Genomic DNA, 16,895 nt, shown 5'->3' with positions numbered 1-16,895 from the left:
ACGGTCTCCCGGCGCAAACGCAGCGGGATTTGTTCTCCGGGCCCCCAGACGCGTCAGGGATCTTCGATGCCTTTGATTTCATCGTGACTTCCGGTGGTGTCTTTGCTGATACGGAGTAAAGAAGAACCGGGGGGAGTTGGTGGACCGGTGTTTGCGAGTAACGAGGCAGGGTTAATCGTGTCCAATTATGTTTGTGTCCTCTGCTCGAGGATCCAAAACTATTCGATTTGAGCTAAAGTTTATTGCTAAATCGACGAAACTGTACTTGATTTTCGTGCGAAGCTTCGATGACGCGTGTCAGTTTGTTTGCGAAACCATGCTTTGCAATGGAAGTTCTTAAATTTGTGATTTACATTCTTCGAGGAAGGAGAAAATGATTTTACGAGCCTTTGACAGAAACTTGAAATGCTTTTGGCAAAGGGGTAGTTTGAGTTCTGAAAAATCTGACAAATATTGTACACAGTACCCAACACAGAGGTTTGTAAAATGATTTTCTCCTTCCTCGAAGAATGTAAAAGAAAGGAATCAAAGCCTATACATTCATGAACTAATGAAAAATGTTTTGAAGAACAAAGAACAACTATTTCAAATAACTTTGCCGACCTGCAACAAAGACCAAACATATAAAAGTTTAGTGCAACGAATGTAAATATCAAACTACCCCACTAATTGGTTGATGGAACCAATATCACGGCGCCGTTAAGAACACGATGTCGACGGATAGCATTGATAATTGATATTCTCTTAGCCGGGTCACATCTTGTAACTTTCGCGGCGGCGCTTCGACTTAAATGTCGCATTATCGATAATGCGATCGTTGGCCGTCGCCTCCGTTACATACCGCAATTACGATGAAACGTTAAACTATATTAAACAGCACTTAACAACCGCCGTGTCCTGTTCCCGAGTGCTTCGACCGCGAGCACACACAACGGGTCTCCCAGGATCAAAAAGTCGAGCGAAATTAATCATCCTCGAATAATTCACACCTACCGCTCGGCCCTCGAAGAATCCATTAATATGACGGTCAGTCTCGCGCACCGGATGGACAACGCGGTGTTCCGTATACACCTAATATATCTAGTTAATCGCTAACGCGAGAGTGGCTTAAAAGCAACGCGACCGTAGCCGCATTGTAATTAGAAGTAACGAGAAACGGCCCCCTCTGTGGGAGTGGACGACTTTTGCTTTGTCATAGGCTGAGCAGCGATGACTAACAGGAGGAATGGAGGACCTCGCCAAGGTGGAAGCCTCGGTCGAGGTATAAGGTACGGTAACTGCAAAGGTACGGGTAGATCATTAGCCATGATTTGTTGTCGAGCAGGCTGCCCAATGACCCCGCCGACCGGAGCGTGAACTCCGGGCGTGTCGAGATCTCCGCGCGATGATCTTGTATGCCTATAACCATCGACTTCTCCCTGTCGATGCGCATTGTGCGGAATGTACATTGCGTGTATGAATATTATGTATGCGCATTAACGGCGTATCGCTTCTGTAGGCATCGACCGCGAATGGCCACGGATAACCGACGGTCTGTTTTAGAGTCTACGCCATTCTTGCAAACGACCAAAGAGTATAAATAACTGGTAATAGAGGCATTACTACCGATTAACGACTGCATACGTTATGGAAAGAGAATTCAGATTTTACGATTCGAATTTTTTCACGAAGATTCTTGCTAAGGATTTTGCATCTTATACAGGGTGTCTCAAATCTGAGGAAAATCTTCATTTTATCTTAAATCCAAGGTAGACTACAATCTACTCTAAGAATAATATACATATTTCACGCTTTGTAGAAAATTAAATTTAGTCTCAATGGTAATCTGCCATATCCAATTTTGTTCAGAGCTTTCCTCTTTCTTTTTCTTTTCTTTAGGCTAAGGTAGTCTCTATTTAAATAACACAGATACCGTATCGAAGTTCCCTGACTATAATTTGGTCGGTGAGCAAATTCTACATTGATAAGAAAACAAACCATACAAAACTCCAGTAGTCATACGTCGATACAGGAACCGTTCAAATATTCAGCGGTGAGACATCGATATAGAAACGAACAGTCAACGATTCAGTGGTTGAATGTCCTTCCTGCAGGAGTTGTTTGAGTTTCTAAAGGTATTTGAAGTGGGAGTTGGGGTAAAAGTTACTGTAAGTTTTAGGAGATTGTATCGAAGAACGTGATTCCCGGGCTGCTAACGCACGGACTACCTAAAATTTAATCGACACAGGTAAAATGTTATTTGAAATGATAACATTTAGCTCCTGGAGTTGAAACATCCTCGTATTTTAAATTCAGTATTTTCACTTACGCTCTCCATATCCTGTGGCTCTTTTCCAAACGTTTCTGCGCCCTAAAATACCATCGTATGCATTCTAAGAGCAAGGTTTAACAGTCTCGCTAGTACCAAAATTAAATTCGGCTCGATTCGACTTTACAACCTTCGATGTCGATATCTATTTACAACGTTATTCGCTACCAGCGCCCAATGCTGCATCCGTCGAGTCGCCTGCACCGTCAGCGAATAATTTCCATTGTGAGTAAACGCTGCACGCGCGGCATTAATTTCTTAAACCCTTTTGAGGAAGATTTTGGCATTTAAATGGGCCTTCGTTGTAACTGTTTAACCACGGTAAATATTCAAAGGGTATACTGGCCGTCGCACTCGATTTCCATTTTATTGAATAAAATTGTTTTCGTTGTCGATATTGAAATATTGATAAGCTTCTACTTTCTGTCAATAAAACGCCGAAACATCGACCGGCCCTTTGCCGGAATAATCCGATACGCTCTTCGTTGCGATACACCAGGCCCGAAAACTAAAATATCCCTCCCACCACTGGGGTTCCTTTTACGTAGCTCGATCAAAGATAACAGTACAGAATTCGTCCAAACTTGCAACAAAACTAATTTGTATATTAATATTTATATGTATTAAATTGGAGGTCGATGGTAAATTTTATTTGTAATTGAAACGTTTTAGTCAAGAAAATAATTGATATTTTATAACAGTTAGGATCTCTAGAATGTTAAATAATATATTCATTCATTAAATATTTCCATTTTATATGGAACAGCATCCTGCATGTAATTTAAATATTCCTTTACAATAAAACTGTTCGTTTTCTTTATTAAAAAATCTAGATACAAGTAAATTTATATTCATCGAAATAAGTAAAAATCAAATGTTTGGGATACGATAGTTATTGGACCCAAAAAGCAACTATTTCTTTTGCACGATTGCGTTTAATTCATCCAACCCCGAACAGTATATCTTTCGTTATTAATCGTCCGGTTGTGCAATCGAAAGTTTATAATAAAGCATTAAAGTACTGGCGTCTACGCGAACGGACATATTACGCAACCCAATCGAACGAGTGTGTTCATAGTTCGCGGAGGCATGAAAAGATTTCGCAAAAGGGCATTAGGCCGAAAAAGATTGGGAAACGCCGGTTCGAACAACTATATTTTCCACGCGAAGCGAAGTGGAACGAGCCTCAAAGAATGCAGCTGCACGGCGGAAGCCTCTTCTCGTGCCTTCATTTAAATATTTATTTACGCGTCTTTGCCTAGAGAACGGGATCCGATATCTTTGTTACCGCTCGGCCATTGGAATCCCAATCGTTTCTACGTGCTTTCCGCGTAATTAGATCGCGGACCGAAGTGCAGCTCATATTCCGCGACTCCTGATCATCGCTCACCTTGTTATCCCTCCGGTACCGTCGCCCATTTTGAAACGCCAGCGCGGCCGCCACGAGTATCACGCTCTGCGCTATAATTTAACGGTTTACTATCAATGATTGATATCATATCCCCATACAAAACTGGTAAAACTTATCTTCTCCACGCATTGAAAACCGTTTCTTCTCTGACGATGGCTTTTATGCGAGTCATTATAAAATTATTCGACATAAAATAATATAAAAACAATAAATCAGCTACAATTCTAAGTTTTTCTAGATTTATCTTCTTGATCCTCTTGAGTTGGGCAGTGTATTCTAAGAGAGTTCGCGTGACCAAATAAATCTTATATTTTTTATATGTATAATTAAGAACATTACAAGTAATTTAGTTTAATTTAAAATAGAATATTAAACACATTCCACGACAAATTAAAATATAAACTAAAGGATCTCCGTTTAATTAAAGAAAAAAGAAATTCCTCGACTCGACTGCCTTCGCGAAGAATATACAAAAATAACGAGTAAAACGGCTCTCGACTTCGAAGCAGATGAAGTTCAGCGCGCTAAATTTAGCACGTCATGAGCGAAAGGGTTAACCTCCGAGCGTTTGGTGACTCATGCACGCTGACGTTCTTGGATTCCGGAAACAATGTACGTTATTGGCTCGCGAGAAATCGCGTCATTAATTGAGACTTCTTTGTCGTTCGGTTGTTTAAATAGGAAACAATGTTGGAGCGTGGCAGGGATAGTTAGGCTTCCCGTTATCGGTGCTCGGAAACGGGCCCGAAGGAATCCGAGACGCGGTCCGTAGAATAGAGCGCACTTAGGCGGATGTTGGGTACGCAAGACTCCTATATTTCCACGGCCAGGCGTTGAATTTACGTTACTACCGTTCACCGATCGGCAATAAAAAGGAGCGCAATGCGTAATGGAGCCACGGTATAACGGGTACACCGTGAAAGGTCAGGGGTTCGCTCGCATTTCAGAACCGAGCGAAGCGAACGGGACGCGTACGCCGGTCTCGCTGAGGAATTAACATTCGCGGATATTTACTGTCTGTCACACGAGCAGCGTAGATATCTCACCGAGGATTAATCGGGAATATAAAAATAAGCGACGTACAAGCGCCCGTTACTCTTGGACCACTATACTGGACACAGGAAAAAATATATTTTCAAATTAAAAATTATATTTGGTCATGTTATCCTAACAGAAAAGTCACCATTTTGTTTTTAAATGATCTTTAAACGATATAAATTTTTGTTTGTGTAGTTTGTTCAATTATACGTGGAATATATTATTGATCAAATGGCCATCATCTTCTTTCAACATTTTTGCTAATATTTTCTTGTACTGTGGTAGATTGAGATTGATTTGTTTCTGATATTTTTATTCGAATTAAAACTTTGCGAACCTTCAAATACACGTATATGGCTGTTCGATAATTACAAGTAATTTCACCTCGACGAAATACCTGAAAATGGTACGCGATATGCCAGAGAAAAAGTCAGAAAAGAGTTGCTGGAAACTATGGGGGCAAAATCATCGCTGTATATCGGATTTATTTGAACAGGGCGATTGGAGTACCCGGCATCCCGGTTATTGGACAACCGTAAACGTTTCGGTTATTGACACAAGGATTAACTTTCGACCACGCAATATACTTCGTTTTACTAGTAGACAATCGCGTGAAGCAGTTACCAAAATATTAGCCTTAAACAATGCAATCGTTAAATTCGAGCTTAGAAAATCTTCAAAAGAAGTGTACGAAAACAAAAATCTACAAATTTTACTACTAATTTTTGTACCAGTATTCATTGTAAGATAATTCATAATATTTAGACGTGGTCATTGATGCTCATCAAAAAATCAAATACAAAATGTTGAAAAATGTCCATCGAAAGATTTTAGCCAGAATACGTCCACTATTATTTTATTTAGTTTCACGATGATGTCAATTGGAACAAAAACTTGAATGGCGTTCCTGTTTTTGACCCATAGTATAGAATGTTAGTCTACGTTCGAATATCACTTTAAATCGACCGTGCGCGATAAGTCATAAAAAATGGTTCGCTACCTCCCCGGATTCAACGCGCTCGAATCGTCCGCGTACGCGTCGTTAAACGATCGGTGTTTTTCTACTTCGTTACGGGGATTCCTGGACAGACTGGATGCGGGAATGCGATTATCTCGCAATAAAGATGCATCGACGGCGCGGCGCGATAGAGGCGCATCAGATTTTAGACTGTTCGGGTCTTCGAATCGTAAATCTGATTTGCAAGTGCTCCGTTGGATTCATTACATCCTCGAGCCTCTTCCGTCGTTTACGATATCGGGCTCGTTATCTTTGGGCATAAAAGAGAACAACTACTTTATATCTGCGCCCGTGTTCGTAGTTGAAATAAGTACCGCGATTTAAAATGAAATAAAAGTACACGGTGCGTTGTACGTTCGCATGCCTGTTTCGGTTTTCTCTTTTGTTTCCACTCGTTTGTGCAACGCAGATAACGCAATACGAGAAGGGAAATATACTTAAAACGAGTCTCTGTTTAACGATGATTTCGACACAATGCGTGATCGATCGGTTACTAAAGGCGAGATACAAGTGTAGAAATATCGTAGTGTTTGTTGCATAACCGAAACACAGTGGCGTACGAAAGTTTCCTTTTGCGTTACAACCTCGTTCGCGTGTTTTAAATTATACATGTTACATCTTTAATTAAATTTATTTTAAAACCGCATTATTTCGAGCATAAAGTCCTCGAAGCAGAAGAATAAACGCAACGGGGTTCGGGCAGTTTCGCTCGCGTTATCGCGTAATGTATTTAAAAGCCATTTGCCAGGAAGCGAAATTAGCACCATCAATCTACATCAAGAGCTAAAGGGATGGTATTATCTCGAAGAAATTGAAAAATTGGGATTGCACGTCACCCGGACGGGTGGATCGTGTCCGTTCGCAGGCCGAAACCGAAGGAACTGGCCGCAGGCAGCAGAGTTCAAAGGGGAGGATTCACGTAACGAGGCTACGATAGCGCCTACATGACGAAGGAGATGAAGCACCGTGAAGGGGAGGGGGAGGACGAAGAATCGGAGTGCGTGAGTTCACGACGTGTCTCGGTCCAGTGCGCGTCTCTGGAAGTCGAGGATGAGAAAAAGAGGAACGGTTAGATGATGGGGAAGAACGAAAAGAGAAGGAATCAACGGACAGGAACGAAGGGGAACTAACGCGGTGGCCTCAGGGTGGCGTAAATGTGTTCGTGGTGGCGGAGCGTGTACCAGATACCCGGTACACGGTACTTCGTATCGAATACCGCGTACATAGTATTCGGACCTAGAAGGTGGAACACAGAAATGGATTAAAAGACACGGTAGAGAATCGAAAAAGCCAATCGGTGAAGAAGACATTCCTATCAGTGAAGTAAAAGTAGATAGGGAAAGTCTTACGACACGACGAACGGGAGATAGAAGGAACAGGGTGTGTAAAATGGCAACTTCTGAGATTAGGTTTCTGAGAAACTTCCGCAATTTTTCTCTGTCCGCTCTCCCATGCGTTCCGTACGAAATAGAGATTAGATCGATCTGTGGTCACGTCCAGAACTATTTACCATATTTTGGACGGTTCGTTCATTTATTACAAATCTTTTCTGAAGATATTGCATCGAATAATGTGGCATTACGAAGTACATGATTGTAAAGATTGTATAAAATAACAGTCAAGTACATTGGTATTAAAAATAAAATAATTCCGAATTCTGAAATGCTTTCGGGCAACAAATTTCGTGTTTGTTAAGAAATTGATAGGGAACGCTGGGTCTCAGCTGCATATTGCTAAGGCTGAGGATTCGAAAGGTTGCAAGGATGTTGCTTAAAAGCATCTACCAGCGTTTGAAAGGCTGCAAAGATGTCAGCCTCTAACCTTTTCTTCTTATCAGTACCATAACCGGGATAGCTTATAATTTAACAGTGACTCTAGGACGTTGGATCGAAAGATTTATAGTCTAATAGCTACGTACAACCTTAAGCCTTAGCGAGTAGGTACAATTTAATATTTCCAACCGGGAATTATTTACCAGTCACTAAGAACTCAAATGGTTAAACATTCGAATCTCTCGTACTATAATTCGAGGACATCTTTAGATGTGGGAAGAATTCTATATTAATTAATTCTCTAATTAGAAGGCCCACGGCACAAATGAAAGGGACGTCATCGTGGTCCGATACCCTTCTGTAGCAACAATTCTATAATTGGAAGGCCCCGGTGCATAAATAAAAGGGACAGAACGACGAAGAAAATTGGGATAAGAGATCAGCGGGAAAACCGGAATAGGGACGCGTCGAGAGAAGAAGAAAAACGAGGATAGGAGTAAAGAAGGAGTCAGAACGTGGAGAAGGAAAAGGAGGACGAGGCAGAGAGCTGAGCAAATCCAAGCGAGGCGAGCAGGCAGGCAGTCGGCCGAGCAAGCAGGTACCCCGTTTTGCTCGCGATACGCGCTCTCGATGGGACCCAGGGCCTCTTCGCCGCGGGTTCTTCGGCTCACGCGGGACCGCTGATCTGTGACCCGGATCCTCCCTACCTCACCAACCCCGACTACGGGTTTCACCTTAACTCAGGACACTCACCCACATCCGCGCGCGGCCGGGAACCTACGGACGGTCGCATACATCCCCGGCGGGATCCTCACGGAGCACACCTACGTGAATACATTCGCGTGGAAACGAGCCACGGAGGAGAGCGGCGGCGTGCACGCCGCACGCATCGTCCGTAAAAAAGCTCTCGGCTCTTCCTCACGAGCAGGAGGGGAATTTTTTACCGAATACGTAATTCTACGGTCAGGGTTCAGCCAATAATCTGGTTCATTCCGAGGGAACGTACACCGTGGAGAAGATTTCCTCCGCGTGGCGTGTACTATCCGGCTGAAATCTCCTTTCTTTCTCCTCCCTCTTCCTCTCCGTCTTGGTCTCCTTTCCGTGCACTCCCCCCCTCCATCTCCACCTTTTTCCCCCGTAAGCAGCAATCTATGCTTTCGAGACGCCCGCCGCAATATCTACGTATCCACGTGAATAGCGTCTCTACACGATCTGCGTCCTCCTTCGATCACGCTTCTTCTGCAACCACGTCTGTCCTCCTGTCCACGACGTCTCCCTCGCACGCATAATGTCGATCCATCCGTCTTCCCCCACCTTTAACGCGGTTCGAAACTTGCTCATTTTCCTCGTGCTTGACCCCACATCTCCTCGGGCTTTCCATTTTCTTACGACGGTTTCTTTTCTCTGCTTTCAAATTTGGGTTGGATTTAGACCTCGGTGACTTCGAAACATACAGCATCTCCTATTTATTTCTGAGCAATGAAAACAGATTTTTGGGTCCAAAGGAAAATGTTAGAAAACCATCAACACATGATTTTATACGTGAATATGATAACGATCCATCTCAAAAGTCCACTGTACGCTTTAAGATGACTGGATGGAAATTTTAAGAAAACCTAATTCCTGATACATTGCCGATTGCTTGTGTAGATTCTTAATGTTCTACTTTTCTACTTCGTTATCGTTCCCTTTGCCCATTGAATTCGTCTTCTTTCGAAGTTTGCGGTTAGGCAAATCCCTTTCGACACTCCTTCTTTCGTACGTCCTTGGGAAGAATAATTGAACTGTTTTACGGTGAATGGACCCCTGAAGTACGGATCCCCGAAGTACATTGGATACAATTTCCTCGGGTCTTTCTTTGACGTACTTCGATCGCTGATAAAAAAAGGACTGCAGTCAACGCGTCCTTTTCCCGTTCCTGTGTTCCTTCTTCTTTCGTCGTTTTCAATTACCAGAGACCGGGGGATAGCAGATTTCGAAATGCCTTTTCCCTTTTCCCTCGTTCGCTGCTCCGTTTCCTCGTAATTATACTAATAAGTTCTGCAAATTCATCGTTCTTCGGCGTTTCATTTATCCCTTTCATCGCTTTCCCCGTACGTTTAATCAGACCGTCGTGCTTCAGATCGTCGATTCCCAAAGCGGTTAAACAGCGAATAGTCTTTGATTTTCACGACTCTCCTTTTCTATTTCCTTTAATCGCCACTAAAACGAAGTTCTATTAATGCGACGTCTTCTCGCATTCCTGCGCTTCTCCCGGACAAGATAATACGAGAAAGACGTTTCCTTTTTACGGTCTTCTTGAATAACCTTCAACTTCCTATTCTTTAAACGTTATTTATCACAGTGTATCGGTACTTTTATTTCACCCACGATGAATAATTGCTAGCCATTGATCCTCCAGAGTGATTTGCATGAAAAATATTTCCATACTTTACCATTAATTCTTCGAATTAACATACATAAATTCAATATTTACGTTGTCGAAGAATTCGTTGGATCCAGAAATAGCAGTTTTGATTCAGAAATCGAACAAACGATCGTCCATTGGTATATGGAACCATAACTAATCTTCGAAGTGCTGAGTTATTTAACTATATTACTTGTGGTATGCCGTGGAAAGGCTGAAAAGGGACGAAAAATTTCGTTAAAACGCGTGACTCGCTAAGCAAACGTTCACCACAGCGGGCAACGTTCGTGCTTCCGGTGTCTTCTCTCGCTTCAATCTCATCGGTGTGCAATTAAAACGAGGCTTTCCCCATCTATCTTCCCGCTTTGCCTCACATGTTCGCTCGTTCTTCCTTGTGGTACGCTTAATCGAGCGAGCAAGCTCAAATCACCGATTTCTGTGCGGTGCAACATCCGCGTAATTGCGAATACTCGGTGCGCGCATAATTGCCCGCTCCTCGATCTTCCTCCGCCTCTTCTATTTCTATTCGTTCGTACAGCGATCGCTGGCCATCCTTGTCTATCTTTAAACCCGCGGACGTAACACGTGGCGCAATGCAACGCTGTGTGCTCACGCAGGATAACTTCGGCGCTTCCTTTCTTGCTCCTGCTTATCGTCCCATCTGCTTTCGTGTGACTTCGACCTCATTCCGTGTACCATTCCCACGATTCGGATCATTAGCGATTTTTAGAATTCATTCAAGGATCGGTAGTTGATTTCACGAGGATTTTGTTCGAACCATTAAGGCAGCCATGTCAAACTTAATGGACTCTAACGTAAATAAGCTCGGTTACGTTCCATAGTTTTTCTTTTATTTATTAACAAAGAACACGATCACGTTGAAATCGGTTGACAGATACCGGCCAAACTAACGTTTCTTGAAGTCGCGTAAAAAGAATCCAAACCAAAGGCGGAGTATAGTGATGATTCTCAAAATGAACTCCAGACGTGATTCGTAAAATGAACGTTTCTATCAGTGAACGCGTCTCGTCAAATGGCATTTAAGAATCATTACTGTATCGAAACCTTTTTTCTGAACCGTTTCGACAAAACAGCCTGTTCCAGTTCCGTGGGACATCCTGTACAGTTGCGAAACGAGTGTAATTAGCATTTCTGTGCGAAACTGCTTCGGTCTTTAACCTCGCTTAACGAGGAGATACACTTTACCGAAATTCGTACGACGTTCCCTGAACTGGTTAGACCTTTCGTGTCGATGCCCCTGAGCGAGGGAAACATTTTTGACGTCCGCCATTGGCTGAATGGAGCCAATCCGTCGCGATTAAATGCACTATCTCGCCAGGATTTTCCACCGTCGCTTCACGAATCCACCGAAAATGCATGTCGCGCTAATATCGTTCGCGGTGGCCGTGTATTAATGCCGTGGAATTATCATCTCCTTGAAAAAGCGAATAGCGAGCGAGGGCTCGCTCGCGTGCGCCGCTAAAGGAATTCGTAGCGGGTAAGGCAGAAGGAAGGGGGTCAAAAGTCGGAAGTTAATCCATGTAAATCTAAATTAAGTCCCGCGAGTGCGAGCTCGTATACCACCGCCAGGATAATTAGCTTCTCTGCAAATCCAACTAATCTGTGCTGCGATCCGCATAGAAACGGCTCAGAATTTGACCATGCCGAACTTGTTCCACCTTCTACGCTTCATTATACGTAACACGCGCCTTGTGCATTCTACGTTCACCATTCGGTGATTTTTGCTGCTACGTTCGCCGGAGAATCGAGTCGTAATCGGTTCCCTAGTTTTGTCTAATGGACGATGCGAATACGCGACGTCGAGGTTAAGTGATTTTTGTTGTCTAACCCATTTTCCACGCATCAGGATTGCCTCTGTTTGAATATCCTGACCTAAAAAGGAACATCCAAAGTGCTTTCGTAGCGTGCATAAAGACGAAATTACAATCGAGAACGTGATAATAAACATCAAGCTTGTAAAGACTATACTACTACTGAGATTCCAAAATTTTTTTACATCTGATATTTATGATTATTTTGTCTCTAACGGCTTACGTCGAATCGATACGATTATTACGTCGCTGCAGAGAATCTGAAATAGTAGTCGGGATATCCAACAATTAAAGTGTAATCTGTTCTTGAATCTGCTACGATTATTAGACTTTATCTAATCTATAAATTATGTCAGATTTGAACGATCTACATGAATTTCTTATCGTATCGCATCTTGTTACGATCTTCAAGCCTGGTATGAATTCTCTCCCGTTTGTGTGTGATCTTAAGAAGAGCTTGGTATAATTGAGTTCTTAAGGAAAGATCATATCAAGCCACTTGAAATCTTAATCCTGTTTACCAGGTTAACCTAAGTCCATTACGTAGACACGAGGCTTTAGATAATCGTGGATGTACAGGAAACACGTTCGGGACAAACTGGTCCTTTCTTTCTACAAAATTCAAGGCTTGCCGCTTTCGAGATCGTAACGAGCATAGGTTAACAGTAAAAAATGGTCGATGTGGGAGCAGGATGAAATCATACAAGCATCTTTAAAATACGGACGCAACATTAAAAGAAGCAAAAAGATGAGGAAGTGAGCAAACAATCAAGGATTCTACGTGCCATGAAAGTGTTATACAGGATGTTTCATAACGCGTGGTATGGATTTTCATGGAGAATAAAGAATACAAGAATAAATAAAAAATTGTCACAAATTAATTGTGAATTATTACGCTAACTATTATTTCCTGAAAGTAATAAACAGTTGATTGGATTCTAAATGTATAACATTTGCAATTTTAGGATTCGAATTCTCTTTGGTACATTTAATTATATTTAAAAAGAAATTACAAATAAAATTAGTTCTGTATCTTAGTATTTCTTAGCCATTTTAAGGCCCTAGTAAATTAAATATGAAAGGATAAAATGGTGACCATTTGGAATGCGTTCTAAGATTAAAATGATCCTGATTCTGATTGTAAAGTATGCATTTTCACCACAAGGAAGTCTCGAAAGGCTATATTTGTGCCTAGGCGGGAGCAGACAAAATGTCAATGAGAATTTAGGGTGGTTTCCTAAATCCTGAAACGCCCCAACGGCCTCCTGCATGGGACCTGTGGGGATCCTACACGGTGCAGCCCTTTGTGCTAGGAAAACGGCCCATAAATTCTGCCCTTTCGTTCCGTGCGGGCTTACGACGCGTCAAGTGCCATTAAGAGGGGCACGGCTAGACAGTTTTCCTTGGGAAACAGTTAACTGATATTTTCTAGCCGTCCCCGAGTCTGTAGGAGACGTATACTATGCAGGGATCGTAAGTTTCCGACGAATCAAATTAACTGCATCACCTCCACTCGTTACGAATTGCCATTATTGGTTAAGTCCACACGTATATCGTGGGACAAAGATTGCGAAGAAGGAACGTCGAGACAATGCAATCGTTAAGAATCTGAAAGACCCTTGCATTGTACAAATTGAAGTTTCAATGATCATCTCAAAAATACACTCAGCCAAATGTTCTTTCAAATACTATGAAACAGTATATGTATGTACACAGAGATATCACTGAGGGGGATAGAAACGTTCAACTTATGAATCACAACTAAGGTTCATTTTAGGAATCATTACAATAATAACCGTGTCCTTTAAAAAAAGTATTCTGACGTTTCACCAACATTGTAGCTAGGTTCTTCGGGTAAATCATCGTATTTTTGGAACCTGAAGTCCTCTTTAGGAGGATATGGTCACAGACGAGGTACACGAGTAGACCATACACGCGTCAAACCAATTTATTGAAAGTCAAAAACAAATTTTTAAGAAAAATCGACAGGGGGTGGAGAAATTTTTCGGCGAAAAAAAAATTTTCAAATCGTTCTAAAAAAATTATTTTTAGTTTCGGGGGTCAATTACGATCATTTTTAGTGAATGCACATACCCCCGAAATCCTACGCACTTTCGAGAAAAAAATTCATTACCGAAAATCTAATGTCTGACCAGGAATATTCTACTGAAATGTCACGCGTATGTTTAAAAAATCATAACTTCTGGGCAGATTGAAGGATTTCAATGTTTCAAAATGCAAACAGCGCGTATTTTGGTGAAGAATATTTAGAGATTCCAAGAATTATCGAGAACTTGTTCCATAAGCCCAGAAAAATGGGACAAAAAAATACATTGGATGTAAAGTCCACTTGAATCCCTCGTCTGTGATATGGTTAACTTCCGGTAGCCTCGATCGGTATCGAAGCCGCGTATTATGAAACACTGTGTACATTAGCCGGGAGCTAATTTCGGTGCATCGAAGTATGGCAATATTTCACCGTTTGTCGATCCCTCCTTCGTCGGAGGTTTTAAGGCAGAGATACGTCACGAAAAATCGGCCGACTCACGTCACGGAAGGGAGGAAGGCCTATATAGATTGCGGGGTCGATAGCCGTCTGGCGAGACGAAGGAGCAAGAAGGAGGGCATGAATGAAACCCGAAAGGAGGGAAAAAGATGCCGGAAGGAGGAAATCGGAGGATGAGAACCAGGGTGAGATCGCAGAAAACGGAGAGCACGAACGACGGTCAGACACTGGCCCGGTTATAAATGAGGAAAGCAATTTCCAAGTTGGCGACTTGACGAGCTCGAGGCCCATGGCCGTGCTACTCGATGTGGAAAGAGGAACGTTAAAGAAGGTGGACGAGGGGGTAAGAAGGAAAGGGTGACCGCCCCGGGTACGAGCGTAAGGTGCCGAGACCGGTGGCGGAAGACTCAGGAAGGGATGACTAGACGAGGTGGGCAATATGGCGGGCGATTAATGGCTTTAGTTACTGCCGACCTGGCCGTGTCCTTCTAAAGGCGTCATTCTCTCTTACCTCTGCCAGACTGTCTCCAGACGTTTCTCATTACTACGAGGCAGTTAATAGCGCGAACGGCGATCGTCCGTTTGAACAGTTTATGAAAGTGGTTCGAAAATTTACTGTCCCCGTCCAGATAATGCGTTACGCCCCGCGGAACACGATTTTCAGGGTTCGTTATGGGCTTTTCTATTTTTCCGTTTACTTTATGCCGGGGACGATCGGTAATAAAAGGAAGGACTCTTTGCTTTTCGCGCTCTTACGACACACTCTGACCGCTGGTAACTTTTACGACGCTTACGAGAGTCATTCGATGAACGAAGGGACAAAGCTGTGCTTCAAACAGTATCTGAACGAGAACTATAATACTTTTAGAATCTTTGGTTGGAGTTCGTGTCATTAGCTCGAATCGACTATTTATCAATTGTTTCAATATACTTAACCTCTGTCCCTCGGTTAACAATGCCTCTCGAGAAGCACGCTTTGGAAAAACAGAGTTTTGAGAGCGAACTTTACAGAACTCATATTATTTGTTAGCAATTTATACCCTACTTAAAAGAAAAGCTGCATTTTAATGTAAATGTCAACGAATTACAGTAAAAATATGTGCAACGAACATCCGTCAATCTAGCGTTAATCTTGACGCGTCCCTGCTGACTAGAAGTTTCGATCTCGCGTCAGTCAAGTCTAAAAATATGCATTTAATCAAAAGATATGGAACGATAAATTTCCTGGGTTCCAGAAACCCACGCGTTGGTCTACCTAGTTAATTAAAAATGAAAGAGACTGCCTAGGGTTAAAAGTTGTCGCCGTTATCGCAAAGTATTGAGTTTGCGTGTACGTCAAGACTAACAGACGAATGCAATCTAGGAATATCACTTACCGTAATAAATCTTATCCGGGTGGAATCCGGTAGCGAGTTACCCGGTAGCACAATTTTAATCCGCGCCCATCTTAATCGTGGGTGTGGCGGAGGCGCGTAATCAGCTCTTTAATTCCTGTAAAATCAGGGATAACGAGCAGCTTCGTTCGTTTCCACGTCGGTACGGCTCTCTTTCTCGCCTTCCACCTTTCTTTTCTCTCCTTTTGTCAGCTTTCAGACCCTAACTCAGCGCCACGTTCACGGATATAGAGGCGATCGTTACGCCGAAAGATCATCAATCACTACCGCGTCGGTTTAACTCGGCTACACGCAAAAGAGCCGGCTCGTGCATGCTCCGAACGATCTACTTTCTTTTTTTACACTCGGTTACGCTAAAGTGAAAAAAGAGCGTGAGAGGAGGCTCGAACTCGGAACAGAATCGACACGGGCACCGCGTCGAAATGCAAAACCCACAGTCGCTACGTTTACAGGACTCCCACCTCCATACTAACTCACAAACTTTACCCAATTAACCATAAAACACCATTTCGAAGTATAGGTCCACTCATTTTTGTTGTAGATTTATTCGCAACTAGAATAAGAGGCATAGCCACTGTCTTTATTTACAATATTTCGGAAGCTACTACTGCCACCTCTGATGTTAGCAACAGGGTACTCGTGTGCCCATTCCTATATATCCTACAATATTTGTTTGCGTTCAACAGTTCACAACAATACACAATTTATTTGCAACTAGGATAAGAGACTTAATTACTGTCATTATTTTTATTTACAATATTTAGGAAGCTACTACTGCCACCTCTGATGTTGGCAACAGGGTACTCGTGTGCCCATTCCTATATTTTCTACAATATTCGTTCCACGTAACAGAACGATAGTAATTTAATAAAACTTGGCAATGATGCGTGTAATTTAGTTCAAATTTATTCTATATTATAAACAACAAGTCATTAGTGATGCAAAACTTGATCTGTCCATAAACATAATCTTGCGAACAAATAGGTGCCTCAGTTTCAACAGAAAATCGATATCGTGAACTTCAATCCAGACGTCTCGAGTGTACAAAGTGTTGACAACGTTGCTGAGCGGAAGGTACACTTTGTCGATACCAAACATGATAACAAATAAGAATTCTTAACATTGTTTCGATATCGAACAAACTTTCGCTATTTAATAATTACTCCTACCGTTCCTGTAAAATCTATTAGACTCAAAACTAGTTTTAAA

Source organism: Colletes latitarsis, chromosome 9 (genome assembly GCF_051014445.1).
Source record: "Colletes latitarsis isolate SP2378_abdomen chromosome 9, iyColLati1, whole genome shotgun sequence".
NCBI classification, from domain to species: Eukaryota; Metazoa; Arthropoda; class Insecta; order Hymenoptera; family Colletidae; genus Colletes; species Colletes latitarsis.
Note: the sequence above shows the minus strand (reverse complement) of the source record.